Genomic DNA, 19175 nt, shown 5'->3' with positions numbered 1-19175 from the left:
ATTTATTGATTATCTCATATATATAATTGATTATCTCTTCTATATCTCATATATATGCCTTATATACATGTGTGTAATATATATATATGTGTGTGTGTGTGTGTGTGTGTGTGTGTGTGTGTGTGTGTGTGTGTATACAATGTATCGGCGTCATATTCCCAACTCTCTTTTTCCAAGTTCACCTGGATACTCCCAGCACACATTACTTGCAATTGTATCTCTTCTTTTTTCTTAGTAACTCACCATATCCAAAGTGTACTCCTCCTGTGTGAAAGGATGTGGAGTTATCTACTGGAGCATGGGGGGAACTACAATTGGCACTACCACCCCTACCAATGTAAAATGACTCCTCGGGTAAATGTGGGTCCCCTAGAGTTCCTGTGTCCTTTTTGCTGGAATTTTATTTGGCCTGATATTGTGGACATCTTAATCTAGTAACCATAGCTGCTATGAATGTATGAAACAGCCAGGCTATATTCAGAGGATGGCATTGTACAGAACTCCTCTACTTATCCAACCCTTACAGACTCTGTCCCTGAATCCCACAATGGGCTTTGAGCCCTTGGGGAATGATATACACACAAACTCTCTCTCTCTCTCTCTCTCTCTCTCTCTCTCTCTCTCTCTCTCTCTCTCTCTCTCTCACACACACACACACACACACACACACACACGTCTCCCATCCATAGCTCGACATTCACAGTAACTTATTCTCACAACTATTCTCTTGAACATGGGTTCCTGCATTTGCCACTGGCCACTACACTAAGAAGTTTCTATGTGGGAGGTTGAGAGAAGTACAAAACTATGGACATGTGACTTGTGACTTCCCTAGCCATAAGTTTTGGTTATATTTAAAATACTAACCATGAATATCCTACTTTTGCATAGACTTCAAATCCAAAAAAAAGAGAGTTGTTGGTGAACCCCATAAACAGTCTGGTACAATGCAAGTTGCCATATTTTTTTCTGACATGCATGCAGAGTATGGTGCTGGGAAAGACAGTTTTGTCCTTTCTTCTCCAGCAGCATTCATAACACCTGCCAGCACAACAAAATCTATCTAACCAAGAGAGAGTTGCCTGGTCCTTTACCTCTTGTTTTCCTATGTTCTACAAATGAAATACACAGTGTCTTCAGCAATAGGGTCTTACCATCGATTATTGAGTAACCAAAATCAATAAAGGAAGTCATATTGCATCCGTGGTTTCCTTGTCAAGTAATTCACAGGGAGTTTTAAAAACTTCATTATGCAAAAATATGATTACCATTTAATTCCAATGTTATTAAAAGAACATATATGTATGTGTGTGATCATTTAATACCACCTACACTATCCAATATTAGGGTAGGCAGTAATGTATCATCACATAAGAATAGCAGAAATTTGACATCATAATGTATATATTTCAAAATCATAAGATAGTCAAAATATCAATGACAAATGATGTAGAAAAGTATTAATATAACATTTTAGTTATTAAATGGTAAAATAAACAGTAAAAAAGTTATTATAATATTAATAGGTGACTAAATTCCAGTTGCTGAAAATGGCAACGTTTTTAAAAACATTTAATCAATATACATAGCATTTGTAGTGAGAAGACAGTGATAAATGTCATTGGAAAACTGAAGTAAAATCAGTTGAAGTAGTGTTAGGTAAACACACCACTGGCAGTGGGAGGCATTTCCTTCTCCAGCTGCTCTTCTGGCCTGTCAACCCATTCAGAGCAGTGAGAAGCCATTAGAGCAGGTGGCTGCTCATTTTATTTTGATATGGAAGATTAACCTCAGAGCTATTTCTGCATTTACTAGAAAACACTGAGTCATGACAATTGTAAAAACGACTGCCAATGATATGCAATCAGATGCTTTTATACCAGGGCTTACTCTCACATGGACTGCATGATACTGAGAATCCAAATTGCTTAGCATGTCTAAATTACTTGTTTTCCTTCCTGACTCACAGTTGTCAGCCACTTGTGTATGAAAGTTAAACGGAAGGGTTATCATTAACTACACCGTATAACCATTGACTTTGCTTCCTAAACCCTGAATGTCGGAATGTATCTAGTGAAATAGGACTGAAGAAAAAGAAGAGGTTAACTATTATCATACAGTATGGGCATCTATTAATTGTTAGTCAAATGTATTATAGAATTATAAAAGAGATCTTTCTGTGCATGCTCCTTTCTGTTTTTAATATTAACTCTGTTATATTTCCCCTAGAGTGATTTGTTAATTAAATATCAACACATTTTTAGATTAATATTAGGACTAGGGCTATGTTGACCTTGCATTTGAAGTAGTCATGTATTCCAAGGTAGACTTTAGGAGTAAAAAAAATAATTGATATTGCTTCGTAGGCTGAAAGAATTAGCTACATTGTAATCATCAATTATCAGTTTTGATTAATAATATAATCTGCTTCTATGGACTACTGCTGTGGATATTGCTCTGTGTAAATAAAATGCTGATTGGCCAGTAGCCAGGCAGGAAATATAGGCAAGACAAGCAGAGAAGAGAATTCTGGGAAGTGGAAGGCTGAGGCAGAGAGACACTGCCAGCCGCGGCCATGAGAAGATGTTAAGATACTGGTAAGCCACAAGCCACATGGCAACTTATAGATTAATAGAAATGGGTTGATTTAAGATATAAGAACAGTTAGCAAGATGCCTGCCACGGCCATACAGTTTATAAGTAATATAAGTCTCTGTGTGTTTACTTGATTGTGTTTGAGCAGCTGTGGGACAGGCAGGTGAGAGAGATTTGTCCTGACCGTGGGCCAGGCAGGACCAGGAAAACTCTAGCTACAGACTATGATATGTTTTAAGGGATATAATGGAAAAAACAAGTGATAAGTATGAAAGATTAAAGAAAATATATTAAAAATTAAAAAAAGCAGATTGTATACCACATAGCAAATGAGAAACAATATATATTTAACCTCAGACATATAAATGTATGTAAAAGTACTTAAAAAAAAAAACTTTCATAGCCATAAAAAACATTCGTGTTGAAAAATGCCAAGCGTCTTTTTTCACTATTTATTAATACACATATTATATATATATAATATTTCTAAATATACCCTTTCAGTATATAAAGCATTACTTGTATGTACATTTCCAGGGCTGGCTATTTGACTAGAGAATACATTGATGTGGTCTTCCCTGGGGAATACTACCTTTCCTGGTTCTAATTATCCTCAGTTAGAGCAGGGTAGATGCTTAGTGAGCTTTTCATCATTGACATTTTTATGTCCTTAAGTGTCTTCTTTGTCTATTTGAACATTTATATTTATACTTATAGAATAAGTATACATTAAGTATTTATTCTTCATTTCCTATCAAGGAAAGTTCCCTTTGCAAGAGACAAAGGCAGCTACAGAAAAACACAACCAATCAAAATGCAGAGTTTTGGAATACAGTTCCAGTGGATACATCCACAAAACAACTCCTTCACCTAATGTTCAGAGAATTTTTTTTTCAATGTTCAGAGAATTTTGTGGAAGAGTGGGTAGAAAGATTCTAAGAGCCAGAGGATCAGGGAGTTTTCTTTGACATTGTGTCTCTTAATAATAATCAGAATAATCAGAAGTTATACTTATAAAGTCTCTTTTCAATCTTTAAAACTGCATTAAAATTCATTATGTGAAATAACAACTACGTTCCTTTCCTATTAAAGATGTACTGGTAAGAAATTTTTTAATCAAACTATATTAGTTTATTTTTTATTTTAATGAAATAATTTAACAAATATGACTGGGAACAGCAAAGATGACTCAGTAGATAAAACCCTCTTTTGCCTGAGAGTGAGAACCAGAGTTCAGAATCCTTCAAACATACATGAAAAAAAAAAAAGGCAGGTGTGGAGGACATCTGTTAAGAAGACCTCTGAGCAATACAAGTATTTTCTAAAAATCTTAGATGAGCTAAAATGTAGAGCTCTGGGTACAGAATCAGTCCCTGCCTCAGTTAATAAGGAGGAGAGCAGCTGAGAAAGACGTGCATTGATACAGCTGACTACCATGAGCATGTGTGTACACACACATAAATCCCTACTTATAGCACCTACTCATCCAAATGCAATTAAGTGGTGTGGTAATTTGTATATGCCCCATTTGTTGCCTAGTTTTCAGTAAAAACTGAAGTAGATGTTGTTGTGAAGGTATTTGTAAGGGATATTAATTATTGTTCACTTTAAGATTAATTGGTCTCCATTATTAAATAAGCTTCATTCATTCAGTTGAAAATATTAAGAACTTGAGGTTTCTAACATAAAAATTATGATTCAATACACACATGCACACACAAATTGCATGTGTTTCCAGCCTGCTGACTTGCCTCAGCACATTATAGTCAAGAACACATTTACTCTATTATTTTTTTAAAATTAAAATATAATTATAACATTTATTTTATTTTCTCCTTCCAGCCCCTTCCATGTTTCCTATCTCCAATTTTTCTCATTTCCCCAATAACTTTAAAATTTATTGGTTTTTTTCTTGTATTAAAATTGTTAAAAACACACATATTTCATGTGCACATAAATATACAAATACAACTTGCTGAGTCCATTTAGTACCTGTATGTATGTGATTTGAAGGCTAACCATTTTCTATTGGATAACCAATTTAGAGACAATTCCTTGGAAAGGTAAATTCTCCCACTAAAGTAGTCATTAGTTTCCAATAGTTATTTGTCTAGGCATGAGACCTAGTAAGATTTTTCTACTTCCGTATTACCTATGTTTTGTGAAATATTTAACTAAGCAAAGATGTGTTGCATTTGTTTATGTTCTACAATGATTGTTTAACTATGTAAAGATGTGCTGATTTGTCTAATTATGTAAAGATGTGTTGCTGTTTTACCTTGCCGGCATAAAGCAGCTGATTGATATCATAAAAAGATGAATGGCCAATAGCTAGAGAGGAGGTATAGGCAGGACTTCAAGGCAAGGAGAGTAGTAAGAGGAGGAATTTAGACTCCAGAGAAGAAAGAAAAGAGACACCAGGGAAATACTAGGGGCAAGCCTGCTAGATGCAGCATAAGCAGGAAAGAAGGACATACAGAATGAAAGAAAGGTAAAAAGCCCTGAGACCAAAGGTAGATGAACAAAACCAGGTTAAATTAGGTTTAAAAAAGCTAGTAGGACAAGCCTAAGCTAAGGATGAGCATTCACAATTAATAAGTCTCTGTGTTTTTATTTGGAAACTGGTTGGTGGCCAAAGAAAATTCCAACTATACCTGTCTGTTTACTGTTGTTATTGTTCTAATATTTTTTAGGTGGCCATCCTGTTGAAGTATCTTATATATAGTGTAGCTTTCTTGTCATTTACAGGAGATATAGTCTCACAGCAAACTTCCTAGACCTCTAGTTCTTAGAATCTTTTGTCCCTTCTTTGTTTATGGTTAACTGGGGTCATGGTGACATCTGTGCCTGAGCTGCTGCTGAGGACATGTCTGGTTCCCTGTTTCTGCTGCATTTGGAGTCTGTGATGACGTCCATGGCCCCTTTTACCACATGGAGTAATAGGAAGCCTGCATGTTGAAATCTGAGGACCTACTGAACTGGCCCTGCCCCTCACTGGCCCTAGGATAGTAGGCCCTGCCCCTTGCTGGATACTGTAGCAGGAGAGCTTCTTCTCCCACCATGAGAGAGATGCCCCTTCTGCCCACAGAAGATATGGCCCCCACTACTCACCATAGGTATGGGAGAGTGGTCCCCTATACCACGGGCCTAGGAGAGCTGACTCTGCCCCTCAACTGAGGGGGCAGGTCCAGTGTCACCATTTGACCAGCTCAGCTACCACCCAGACCCGTATCCTGGGCCTTGGGTGGTCCACCCTAACATGTAGCATGAATTCTAATTGGTCTTAATAATAAAAACCCAGAGTCAGATATTGGGGTAAATGCTGAAAGGTCAGAGAAGTAAAGGTGCCAGCCGAAGTCACCTCTTAGCTCCATGACTTCTCAGACCAAAGTGGGGTCAAGCTCCTGTCTCCACCCACCTTATGTTACTGTCTCTGTCTACTGAGTGCTGAGATCAAAGGCATGAGCTTCCACCACCTGGCTCTGTTTCTCTTTTAGATTGGATCAATCTCATGCCCCTAGAGTAGCCTTGAACTCCTGATCTTCCTGCTTCCTCCTCCCAAATCTGGGATTAAAGTTGTATGTCACCACTGCCTGGCCTTTATGGTTAACTAGTGGCTAGATCTACATTCTGATCTCCAGGTAAGCTTTATTCATAGAGCACAAACGAAATATCATCACATTTAACATCTACCCCATTTATGACCTGCTGGATCTCCATGACTCAGGGCAACAGCAGGATATCTGAGAGGAGTTTGGTTGAGGGTCCAGTGTTGATGATGTGCCAGAGGCCTTGATCCAGACCAATGGCTCATTGCAATGAACATTTTGTGGGTGGGGCTGATAAGGCAAAAGGATATACAATGTGACACACCACGCTCCCAATGTCAATAGGAGGAATGAAGAGGTGTGTTAGAAAGATGGAGGAGCAAAGTGGTTTTTTGTTTGGTTGCTTTTAATTAATTTGGGGGCAGGGGAATGCTGCAGTGTGATTGGTGGATATGGAAGGACTGGAAGGTGAGCAATATGGGGTACGTGATGTGAAATTTCTAAAGAATCAATAAATAATTATGCTAAAATAAATATTTAAATCTAAAAATACACAAGTTAATATCTTAGTAGCTTCTACATGTTTGGAGGGAATTGTTAATGCTGGTGGCGATGATAGGTTTAGAATTCCTGGGAAACTGACATACTCCAGGGGACAGATTTGTCTTCACAGTTTAAAAACAGCATTTGTATGATCTGGGTGAAGGAGTTTGGAACTTGATTTTTGTTTTCCCTGTTGTACTGTGTATGTAGCAGGTGGTCTTTGTACACAATCTTGTACATTCAGTCATTAAGCAAATCTGGTTTAGAAACACAAACTCCAATAATTCAAATGTTTCTTTAGGCATATTTTTTGTTTAATAACTAGAATTATAAATAGATGATATTCAGATTTGTGATGCCGACCACACAAGTGAAGACTATAAAGACTCAGAAAGTGAGAATAGGAGAATCAGGAGTTGAAGGATATCCTTAGCGTCATGAGTGTTTGAGGCCAGATTGTCTGTGCCACATGCATCCTTTCCTGAAGAAAATGAACCAAAGAATCATAGACATCAAATAAAGCCCTAAAGACATAGCACTCTATAGTTGATGGGAAATTTCTAAATGCATATGTGTATAGTTTTGTTTAAATATTTGATGTTTGTAACGGATTTTGAATTTTAAGCTATTTGACCAAAAAAACTAGGAAAATGTTCAGATACTATGTTGAATGTTACATTTCCATTGTTCAGTCTCCTGATGCCCTATGATTTCCTAGTTTGAATGAGTTCATAAAGTCAACTAAAAGATGTTCTTACCCTAGAATGATTAAAATCTGCACTTCCTAAATATACTTTTCTCTACCCTACAATTATTTACATGAAAACTTTTGATGATTATTTCTGAAGTGTTACTGGTGATTCAAAATCCACTTTAAAGGAAATGCCACAAAATAGTCACAGATTTTTAAAATAGCTACTCAATGAGTAATGCCCTGAAATTAGGTGAAAGAACAGATGCTTCTGAAAATAACAAATTCATATTCTATTTTCCAAATCCCTGAGAAAGCAATTTTGTATTTGGAAAAAGTATAATATCTATTCTTTTTCTGTGACTGAAAATAAAGGAGAGGGACTCTGTTAAAAGTGGCCACTCAAAAAATCCACAATTGAAAAGTAATGGAAGAAATCAATGCAATTAATACACGGACACAGTCACCATCTGTAAGGAAAAGGGACAAGCACAGCGGAAATGAGTCCATTCTTTTGTTGACGGGTTCGAACTTCTTCGAATGACACTAGGCCATTGCTTGTGAAATAATGGCATGTGAATAATAAAGGCAGGTGTAGCCACTTTACCAAAATCTTTTTCCACATATATTCATACAGAGCTACAAAGAACATTTCCTTTTGATGCAGGAAAAGGAAAAATAGCTTAAAATGTCAGGTTTCCTGAACACCAGATTGCTCTGGAATGGAAAGGGAAAGCCAGGCAAACAAGGGGCTCTCACTAAAACAATGGATGTGTCTATTTCTCACTCAGTAAATCTTTTATAAATTTAGGTTTTAATCTCAAAATATTTTAATTTTCTATAAACTGTAATAAAGTTGCTGTCATCTTTGTTAGATTTGTAATGCTTTATTAAATAATACTATGTCTTAGAGTCATTTTCTTGGATAAAATCTCAAGTTTATTTTGTTCCTGTAATTTTGTTTGTAGTAGAAGCTGTATCTTTGGTACAATTTTAGTGTAATATTTATCATTTCAGTGACTTCAATAATTTTTATAACAAGAAAATGTGTCCATTGTGGGCTGGCTTTAGAAAAATGCCAATATTTCCACTATTTAATATATGTCCACTGCCACTTTAATAAAGTTTAGGTGCAACAGAGACCCATTGCATTTTCAAAGCATTGCAACATTAATGATTAATTTCCTACTGTCAACAAAAATACCGCTGACTTAATATACATTATGGAAACTGACAAGTCTCACATGCACATTTAAATTGCTTTATTTTTGCAAAGTATTGCAGGCACTCAGGAATAGAATTTTTAATTGCCAAATAAATGAGTTTTTTGGAAAAATGCTTTGGTCAGTATTGATAAGCCTAATAAAGGACGTTATTTCAAACAGTATCCATTGTTTGGGTATTTTGTTTCCCTCTTGTTAGGTTCTTTATCACAATGTGCTATTATTATCATCTCTGCAGTAGCAATATATGTCATAAGTCAAACTCAAATATGTTGTACATATCAATTCTTCCTAAAGTCAGCAATACTCATATATTGATTCATAGGTTAATATACTAAAAAACTTACAATTGAGAAAATGAAGTTAGAATGGTGACTAGCAGGTAAGAGCATTTCCTGTTGTTGTAAAGGACTCAAGCTCCATTTCCAGCAGCTCTGTCAGGCAACACAGGACAGCCTAGAACTGCAGCTCCAGGGAATTCTATAATTCTGTCCTTCACAGGCACTGGTACTAAATTGCACATAATAGCATCCCTCCACCACCACCACCCCCACACACATACATTTAGAAAAATAAAAATAAATTATCTAACTTAAAGTAAATAAAGAAGTGGGGAGCCAATTATAAAGAAGTAAGATGAGGGGTTGGGGATTTAGCTCAGTGGTAGAGCGCTTACCTAGCAAGCACAGGGTCCTGGGTTCGATCCTCATCTCCAGAAAAAAAAAAGAAGTAAGATGAATGATATAAATGGAAACACTGCATTACCACACTATAGTTTGTACCACCATGTGTTACCACCCTTTAGGGAAGTAAGAAAAATTGATATTCTTAAATCATTCTTAATGCTACCAAATTCATGTCATCTTGCATCCATACAAATGATTATCTGTATCTGATAAAATATTTGACATTCAATACTTATTTTTTATCTAGTAAAAATGTAATTCTACTTACTACCAAAATATCTACTTTGTTACTATATAATCCATGAAACATATAATAATCATTACTTAATTGGTAAATATAAAAATGAAAAGGACAAGTAGCTAAAGAGAAAATGTATGTTTACTAGGATGCTGTGGTAAAGGTTAATATACAAACACTTTAAATGAAATGTATATGATAGGAATGGCAGTAAATGAAGATCAGAAAAAGATAAATGTGGAGATGAAAGAAAAAGATATTTCATTTAGATTAAGATCTTAATTAATTTATAGAATTATACTTTATTAGGATTATAATTAATGTAATGACATAAAACAGAATTAATTGAATAACCTAGAATTACTTCATTTGAGATCTTGTATGATTTTTCCAGGAATGATGTGAACGAATGACTATTTCTCCCTTGTAGGTCACCAATGGCAGATCAGAAAAATGACTCCACTCATGTCAAATTTAGTAAACCAGTTCATGTACTGGGCTCTTATAAGAACATGGGTGAATGCTTTTTATAAGAGCATGAGTGGGTGAAAGTTTGGTACCCAGCAGCAGAGTTCACTCCAGCACGGGTCACAGCTCATGAAAGATGAGCACCTTGAGTTCTCTGTACATCTGAAGGCAGCTCAACGCTGTACTATCTTTCTCTACCAGTCCTTTGGAGCCTTTATATTCCTGGAGCAGCATCTTGCTAATCTTGTAACACCATGAGGCATTGGTGCCTTGTAAATTTTGTGAATTTAAATGGACATAAGAATTTCTTTAACTTCCTGAGTCTTATGAACCTCCCTTTTCCAGCAAAAAAAATAAATTAAATTAAAAGGAATATTTAATCTTGGAGGAAGTAGTAATTCAAGAGAAGTAAGCTGCAGTTGTTATTTGGAAAAGCCCAACTTGCCATTTTTTTATAGAAAGCAGAAACAGCCTTCCAACTAGTGTTTCAGAAAAGCTGTCCTGTTAAAGCTTAAAAACTGGAGTGAAGTTAGTAAAGACCCTTTTAAAGGGTTGACTCATGTTGAAAAATTATTAAAAGATATGAAAAGATGCAGGTATTGTGGTTGACATAATGGAAATGGGTGTTTTAATGAGCAAATTCACAAATAATTGTTATAAATATACTGATATGAAAGTATTACTCTGATAAGATTTCTGAAACTTATTAACATATCAATAAATAACAGAGTATAAGTAATATTAATGCACAATTTGATGTGTGATCATAATTATATCTTCATGACCCATCAGAGTAATTGAAGTAATGATGACATTCATCACTCACAATAGACTCTCATGTCCACTAGAACCTCTTCTCCAAAACTTTCCCTGCATTATTTTATCCAGAACCTAAGGTCTGTTTTGTTACCCCTCTCAATCTTTTTATGCATCAGTTGAAATTTACACATAACTGGAAATCTATATACTTAACTATTTGAGTAAGTTATTTATTAAGCATGCTTGTATTCAACCTCAATCATAGTGCTGTAGGTATCATTCCTTCCTGTGATTTTATTGACAGTTCATTGCTAATAATATTGTATAATATAGTCATATACCTTTTTTCCATATCATTGTTTATGGCTTATAGCTGTGATTAGTTGTTTATACTTTAGTGTAGTTAGAATTCTCTGAATATTGATTTTTATGTGTTCATGCAAATATGCCAAGATTCTTTTGAGTGATAACTACCATAATTTTGCTAGGTTGAAAACAGATTTAAGATTTTAATATTTATTTATTGAACTTTATGTGTTTGTGCTGTGTGTGTGTGTTTCTGTGTGGCTGTGTGTGTGTGTGCGTGTGTGTGTGTGTGTGTGTGTGTGTGTGTGTGTGTGTGTGTGTGTGACTGTGTATATGAGTCAATACCATGTGAACCACTTGAAGTCAGAAGTGGAATCTGATCCCCTAAGTAGAGTAACATATAATTGCCACCATGTGGATGCTAATAATAACTGAACCCAGTTCAAACAACATCTTCAAACAACAAATCACTCTTAATAACTCCTACATTAAAAAAAAAAAAAGGTACCCTGGACCACAACTCTGGCATGAGCTCCTTGCTCAATTAGAAGACTAAATTCATCCATGAAAACACAGGAAATAAATTTCACACAGGCAAAACCAAAAGAAGGGAAGCACATGCAGACACACACACACACACACACACACACACACACACACACACCACTTCTACCACCAAGAGCAACAACAACAACAACAAAAAAGCAGGAATTAACAATTATTGGTGATTAACATTTCTTAATATCAATGATTCAATCCATCTCAAAAAAGAGCTTATTTTTGCATCCATTCTGCTGTACACAAGAAACATACCTCAATATCAAAGACAGACATTACTCCAGGGTAAAGGGTTGAAAAAAAGAGTTTCCAAGCAAATGACCCAAGAATCAAGATGGTATAACCATTCTAATATCAAACAAAATAGACTTCTAAACAAAATTAATTGAAAGAGATGAGGAAAGGCATTTCATATTCATCAAAGAAAAAAATCCACCAAGGTGACATCTCATATCTGAACAATCAAGCTTCAATGCAAGCACACCCACATTTGTAAAAAAAAAAAAAATACTAAACTTAAATAACATATTGAAATAAACACATTAATAATGGGAGACTTCAATAGCCCACTCTTATTAAAGGATAGGCCATTCAGACCGAGAAATAAAGGAGGATCAAAAGGACCTAACATACATCTAGAGAGCATTTCACCAAACATAAAAGAGTATACTGTCTTCACAGCACCTCATGAAACGTTCTTCAAAATTGACCATATAGTTAGTCACAAAGCTACTGTCACTAGATACAAGAAAACTGTAAAAAAAAAATTAAAAACTCCCCAACCAGCTGTTACTTCTGATTTTGGTCTTGGCCATTCTGAAAGGTGTAAGATAGAATATCAGAGTCATTTTGATTTGCATTTCCCTGCTGGCTAAGTACACTGAACATTTCTTTATGTATTGCTCAGCCATTATATATTTTGAGTTCTTTATATATTTTGGAAATAAGCCCTCTCTTCATTTAAATTGATATAGACAATCTGCTTGCTGTATATTGCTTTTATAATGTTACATATATGTCCCTTGTATCCTTGATCTTTTCAAGACTTTTTATCATGAAGTGGTGTTTAATTTAGACAGTGTCTTTCAGTATTTATAAGATTATCATATGTTTTTTTTCTTTCTTTTGGTTTGTTTATATGGTAGATTACATTGTCACATTTTCCTATGTTGAAGCAACCCTACATCTGTGGGATGAAGTGTAATTGATCATTTCGATGATCTTTTTGATATGTTCTTGAATTCTGTTTGCCAGTATTTTACTGAGTATTTTTGCATTAATGTTCATGAGTTGAAATTGGTTTGTAATTCTCTTTCTTTGCTGAGTGTTTGTGTGATTTTGGTATCAAGGTGACTGTGTCCACATAAAAATAATTTGGCAATGTTTTTGTTTCTATATTTTGGAATAATTTTAGGATCATTATTATAAGCTCTTCTTTGAAAGTATGGTTGAATTCTTCATTGAAACCATCTGGCTTTTGGCTTTTTCCTTTTGTTTTTGTTTGTTTTTTTGTTTTGTTTTTTGGTTGGAAGACTTTTAATGACTGCTTCTATTTCTTTAGGGGTTATAGGTCTATTTGAATTTTTTATCTTATCATGTTTTATCTTTCATAAATGGTATCTATCAAGAAATTTGTCCATTTCTTTTAGAATTTCAATTTTTTGAGTTCAGTACTTTGAAATTTGAACTAGTGATTCTTAGTGATTGTCTAGATTTCCTCAAAGTCTGTTTTTATATCCTTGTTTTGTTTCTTATTTTGTTAACTTGAATATTCTCTCTGCCTTTTAGTTAATGATATTCTGCTATACTCATATACTGGTGCTTAGCCCAATTCTCATCAGAGAGGCTTCATCTAGCAAATGATGGAAACAGATACATTCCCACATCTAAGCATTAGATGGACTTCAGGAAATCATGCAGAAGAGGGGGAGAAATGATTGTAGGAGCCAGAGGGTTTAAGGACACCAAAAGAAAACCTACTAAATCAATTTACCTGGACTTATAGAGGCCCACAGAGACTGGCAACTAGAGAGTGTGCATGGTGTGGACCTAGGAACCCTGCATATATGTCACAGTTGTGTAGCTGTGTCTTCTTGTGGGACTCCTGACAGTGAGAGCATGGGCTCTCTCTGACTCTTTTACTGGCTTTGGGGGATACTACTCCTCATGCCAGGACACATGTTCACCCTTAATACAGGGGGAGGTGCTTAGTCTTCCTGCAACTGGATATGTCATGTTTTGTTGATATTCATGGGAGATCTGACATTTTCTGAACAGAAACATAGTAGGAGTGGGTTGGGGAGTGGGAGCATAGCAGGTGTGTAGGGGAACGACTGGAATGAGAGACAGGAGGTGATACTGTGGTCAGGGTGTAAAACAAACAAACAAATAAATAAATAAATAAATTGAAATTCTGTCAATTTAATCTACCATTAAGAAAAACTGACAGAAAAAACAAACACACTGATAGAAAAATTTAAAAAAATGATCATCTCATTAGATGGCGAAAAAACCATCAACAAAATTCAAAACCCCTTCATGACAAATGTGTTGGAGAGATCAAGGATACAAGGTACATATGTAGCTAGAGTTTTCCTGACTGGCCCACAGTCAGGACAAATCTCTCTCACCTGCCAGTCCCACAGTCGCTCAGACCTGACCAAGTAAACACAGAGACTTATATTGGTTACAAACTGTATGGCCGTGGCAGGCTTCTTCCTAACTGTTCTTACAGCTTAAATTAATCCATTTCTATTAATCTATACCTTGCCACATGGCTTGTGGCTTACCAGCATCTTCACATGCTGTTTGTCATTGTGGTGGCTGGCAGTGTCTCTCTGACTCAGCCTTCCACTTCCCAGCTTTATTCTCCTCCTTGTCCTGCCTATACTTCCTGCCTGGCCACTGGCCAATCAGTGATTTATTTATTGACCAATCAGCAACACACTTGACATACAGACCATCCCACAGCGTACATACTTATATGTAATAAAGGCAATTTACAGCAAGTCTAACAACAATATCAAATTAAATTAAGTGGAGAGAAATTCAAAGCAATTTTATTAAATTCAGGAACAAGACAAAGCTGTCCACTCTCTCCATTTCTGTTCAAAATAGTTCTTGATGTTCTAGCTAGAGAAATAAGACAATTAAAGGAGAACAAGGGGATACAAATTGGAAATCAAGAAGTCAAAGTATCATTATTTGTAGATGATAAGATAATATACATAAAAGACCCCCAAAGACCCCAACAATTATAACAGGGAGCTCCTGTGGCTGATAAACAACTTCAGCAAAGTTGTTGTATACAAAAAAAATAAGTATCCTTCATATATACAAATAAAAAAAGAGCTAAAAAGAAATGAAGGGAAATGCCCTTTATAATATCATAAGTAATATAAAACATCTTGTGGTAACTGTAAACAAGCAAGTGAAAGAACTGTATAACAATAACTTCAAGACTTTGAAGAAGGTAGAGGAGATAGAAAAATCTCCCATGACCATGAATCAGTAGGATTAACACAGTAAAAATAGCCATCTTACCAAAAGCAATCAACAAATTCAATACAATACCTGTCAAAATTCCAAAACAGTATTTACTGACCTTGAAAGAACAATATTCAACTTCATATGGAAAACAAAAATCCAGGACAGCTAAAACAATCCTGTACAGTAAAAGAAATTCTGGAAGCATCACCATCCCTGATTTTAAGCTCTACTACACATCTATAGTGGTAAAAAACTGCATGATATTTGAATAAAAATGGGATGATCCATGAAATCCAATGGATGATCCAGATGTAAATCCACAAAGTTATGTACAATTGGTTGTTGTTTTGTTTTGTTTTGTTTTGATAACGTCATAAACATACAATGAAAAAAGAAAGCATTTTAAACAAATTGTGCTGGTCTAACTTGATGCAAGCATGTGTAAGAATGCAAATAGATCCACCTCTATGAATCTGCACAAAACTTAAGTACAAGTGAATCAAAGAACTCAACATAAAAGCAGATACCTTGAACCTGACAGAAGAGTAAGCGGGAAATTGCATTGAATGCATTGGCACAGGAGATAACCTCCTTAAGAGAATATCAATAGATAGGTATTAGGATAGACAATTGATAAATCAGACCTCATGAAACTGAGAAGTTCCTTTAATACAAAGGAGATCATCAATGGGACAAAACACAGCTTACAGAATGGGGAAAGATTTTCACCAGCTCCATATCTGTTAGAAGTCTATTATCCAAAATGTATGAAGAACTCAAAAAACTAGACGTCAACACACCAAATAATCCTATTTAAAATGGGGACCAGATTTGTCTTAGTTTGAGTTTCTATTGCTATGAAGAGCTACAAGGATAGTGGTAACATTTATAAAGGATAACATTTTTACCTCAGACTAGCTTACAGTGTATAGATTTAGTCCATTAACTTCATGACAGGAAGCATAGCAGCATGCAGTCAGACTTGGTGCTGGAGGAGCAGCTTAGAGCTCTACATCTTGATCCACTAGCAGCAGAAGGAGACTGTGAATCACAGTGGGCATAACTTTATCATACCTCAAAACCTTCCCCAGTGAAACGCTTCCTCCAACAAGGATACAGCTACTCCAACAAAGACCACCTCTCTCTCTCTCTCTCTCTCTCTCTCTCTCTCTCTCTCTCTCTCTCTCTCTCTCTCTCTGGTTTTTCAAGACAGGGTTTCTCTGTGTAGCTTTGCACCTTTCCTGGATTTCACTCTGTAGACCACGCTGGCCTAGAACTCACAAAGATCCACCTGGCTCTGCCTCCCGAGTGCTGGGATTAAAGGCGTGCACCACCACCACCCAGCTTAAGACCACATCTCTTAATAGTTCCAATCCATATTGGTCAAACATTAAACACATGAGTCTATGGGAGCCATACCTATTCAAATTGCCACATTTCACTTCCTTGCCCCCAGAAGCTTGCAACCATGACAATACAACATGCATTTAATCCAGCTTCAAAAGTTCCCGTAGTCTATCACAGTGTCAGTAATGTTTAAAAATACAAAGTTCAAGGGTTTTTTTTTTTTTTTCTGAGATTTATGCAATGTCTTTGTGTAAAGCCTGTAAAATCCAAATGAAAAAGCAGAGCACATGCTTCCAACATTTAATGGCACAGGATATACATTACCATTCCAAAATAGAGGAAAGGAACATAGTAAGAAAATACTGGACCAAAGCAAAATGGAAAACCAGCTGGGCAAACTCCAAACACTCCATTTTCATGTCTGATGTCAAAATGCTCTTCAGATCTCCATCTCCTTTCCTTACCTAGTTTACAGCTTTCCTCTGCAGGAAAAAATCTTGTAATTCTAGCATCAACACTGTAAGGTCTTCAAGACAACCCAGGCTTCACCTTCAGAACTTCACAAAGTGGCTTCTCTCAGCCTCCACGCAGGGATGCTGTTTACACACTCCTGGCCTTAGTAGCTTTCCTTTGTCACAGAGGGACATTCCATAACCCCTTTCTTCTATACTTGCCTATAAAGCCAGAACCACTAGGCTGAAGCTGCCAAGTTCTGCTTGCTGGGCAAGAACTTGGTATCCTTGATCAATTACATCTTCATTAGCTTTCTTGGTTTTTTTATGCTTTCCTTTACTGCCTAAACGTGGCTGTTCTAGAACTAGCACTGTAGACCATGCTAGCCTTGAACTTAGAGATCTGCCAGCCTCTGCCTTCTGAGGGCTGATATTAAAGACATGTACGTACCATCATACCTGGACCTAAGCTTTTCTTTAATCCTTTCCATAAGTTGGAAGCTTAGCTAGGTGTGTTCTTGCCCTGTTTACTACTCTCTTTATTCCAGTTCACATCCTGATTTTCTTCAATCTGTGTATCTCCTTGTATACAGGATTTAACTCTATTCAACTGCCCAGTACCCTTTCAATTGCTTTCAATTGTACATTTTTTAATTTTTCCTGCTCTGCTTCCACATTTTCATTATAGATCTTTATAAGCACAGTCACTAGTAACTACAGGACACAGCCCACACTAAGCTGTTTTAAAATCTTCTCTACAAATGCAATTAATCAAAAGCTCTTCATTTTAGCCTCAGGCAGCTTCTTTTGACAAGGGTTAGAAGCAGCCACATTCTTCACCAAAATGTCTCTAGGCTGCACAAAAATTCTTTACCTCTGAAACCTCTTGAGTCAAGCCCCCACAGTTCAAATCACCCTCAGCACCACTGTCTTTCATACTTCTACTAGTATGGCTCATTAAGTCCCACCAAAAGCATTCAACTTCTTTTCTTTTCTGAAACCTCAAAGTCTACATTCCTCCAAACAAAATCATGGTCAGGCCTATCACTATAATATCCCAGTCCCTGGTAGCAACTTCTGTCTTATTTCGAGTTTCTATTACTATGAAGAGACACTATGACTATGGAAACTCTTATAAAAGCAAACATTTAATTGGGGCTGACTTAAATTTTAGAGGTTAAGACCATTACTGTTATGGCGAGAAGCATGGCAACATTCAAGCAGGGGTGGTGCTAGAAGAGAAGATGTGAATTCTACATCTTTATCCACAGGCAACAGAAGCAGACTGTGAGCCACACTTGGAATAGCTTGATCACATGACTCCTCAAAGTACGCCTCAATAGTAACATGCTTCCTTAAACAAGACTACATCTACTCCAACATGGCCACACCTCTTAATAGTGCCTCTACCTATGGCTCAAACATTCGTACACATGAGTTTATGGGTGTCATGCCTATTCAAACCACTACATAATGAAAAATAAAAAAGAGAATCCTAAAAAGATGAATCTCAAGTGTCCTAGAAGCACTTAAACAAATGTTCAACATCTTTAACCATGAGAGAAATGCAAATCAAAACTACTTTAATATTCCATCATATACCTGTCAGAACAGCTAAGATCAAAACTTCAAGTGACATCTCATGCCAGCAAGGATGTGGAGCAATGGGAACATTCCTCCTTTGCTGGTGGGAGGAGAAAGTTGTATAACCTCTTTGTAAATCCATATGGCAGCTTCTCACAAAATTGAGAACTGATGTATCTTAAGATTCAGCTGTACCACTCCTGGACACATATACCCAAAGAAACCTACCCCAATGGCACTTGCTCAACTATGTTCATAGCATCTGTATTCATAATAGCCAGGAGCTGGAAATAACCTAGATGTTCCTCAACCAAAGAATGGATGAAGAAAATGCACGTATACAAAAGGGATTATTGCTCAGCTGTTAAAATATAGCATTATAAAATTTGCAGGCAAATGGATGGAACTAGAAAAAATCCTGAGTGAGGTAGACAGATAGAGAATAACAAACATGATATGTACATCACTTATAAGTGGATATTAGCTATCAAGTAAAGGATAATCATGCTAAATCCACAAACTTGGAGAGGCTAAGCGACAAGGAGGGCTTAAGGGAGGACGCATGAATATCCCTAGGAAGGGAAAATTGAATAAATATAGTTGGTTAGCTGAGAGTGAGTGGGGATGGAAACAAAAGAGATGATTGTGAGAGGGTGGAGGAAAAGAGGGCTAGGAGAGACAACCGGGA

The sequence above is a fragment of the Peromyscus eremicus genome, chromosome 9, assembly GCF_949786415.1.
Source record: "Peromyscus eremicus chromosome 9, PerEre_H2_v1, whole genome shotgun sequence".
Classification (NCBI taxonomy): domain Eukaryota; kingdom Metazoa; phylum Chordata; class Mammalia; order Rodentia; family Cricetidae; genus Peromyscus; species Peromyscus eremicus.
Note: the sequence above shows the minus strand (reverse complement) of the source record.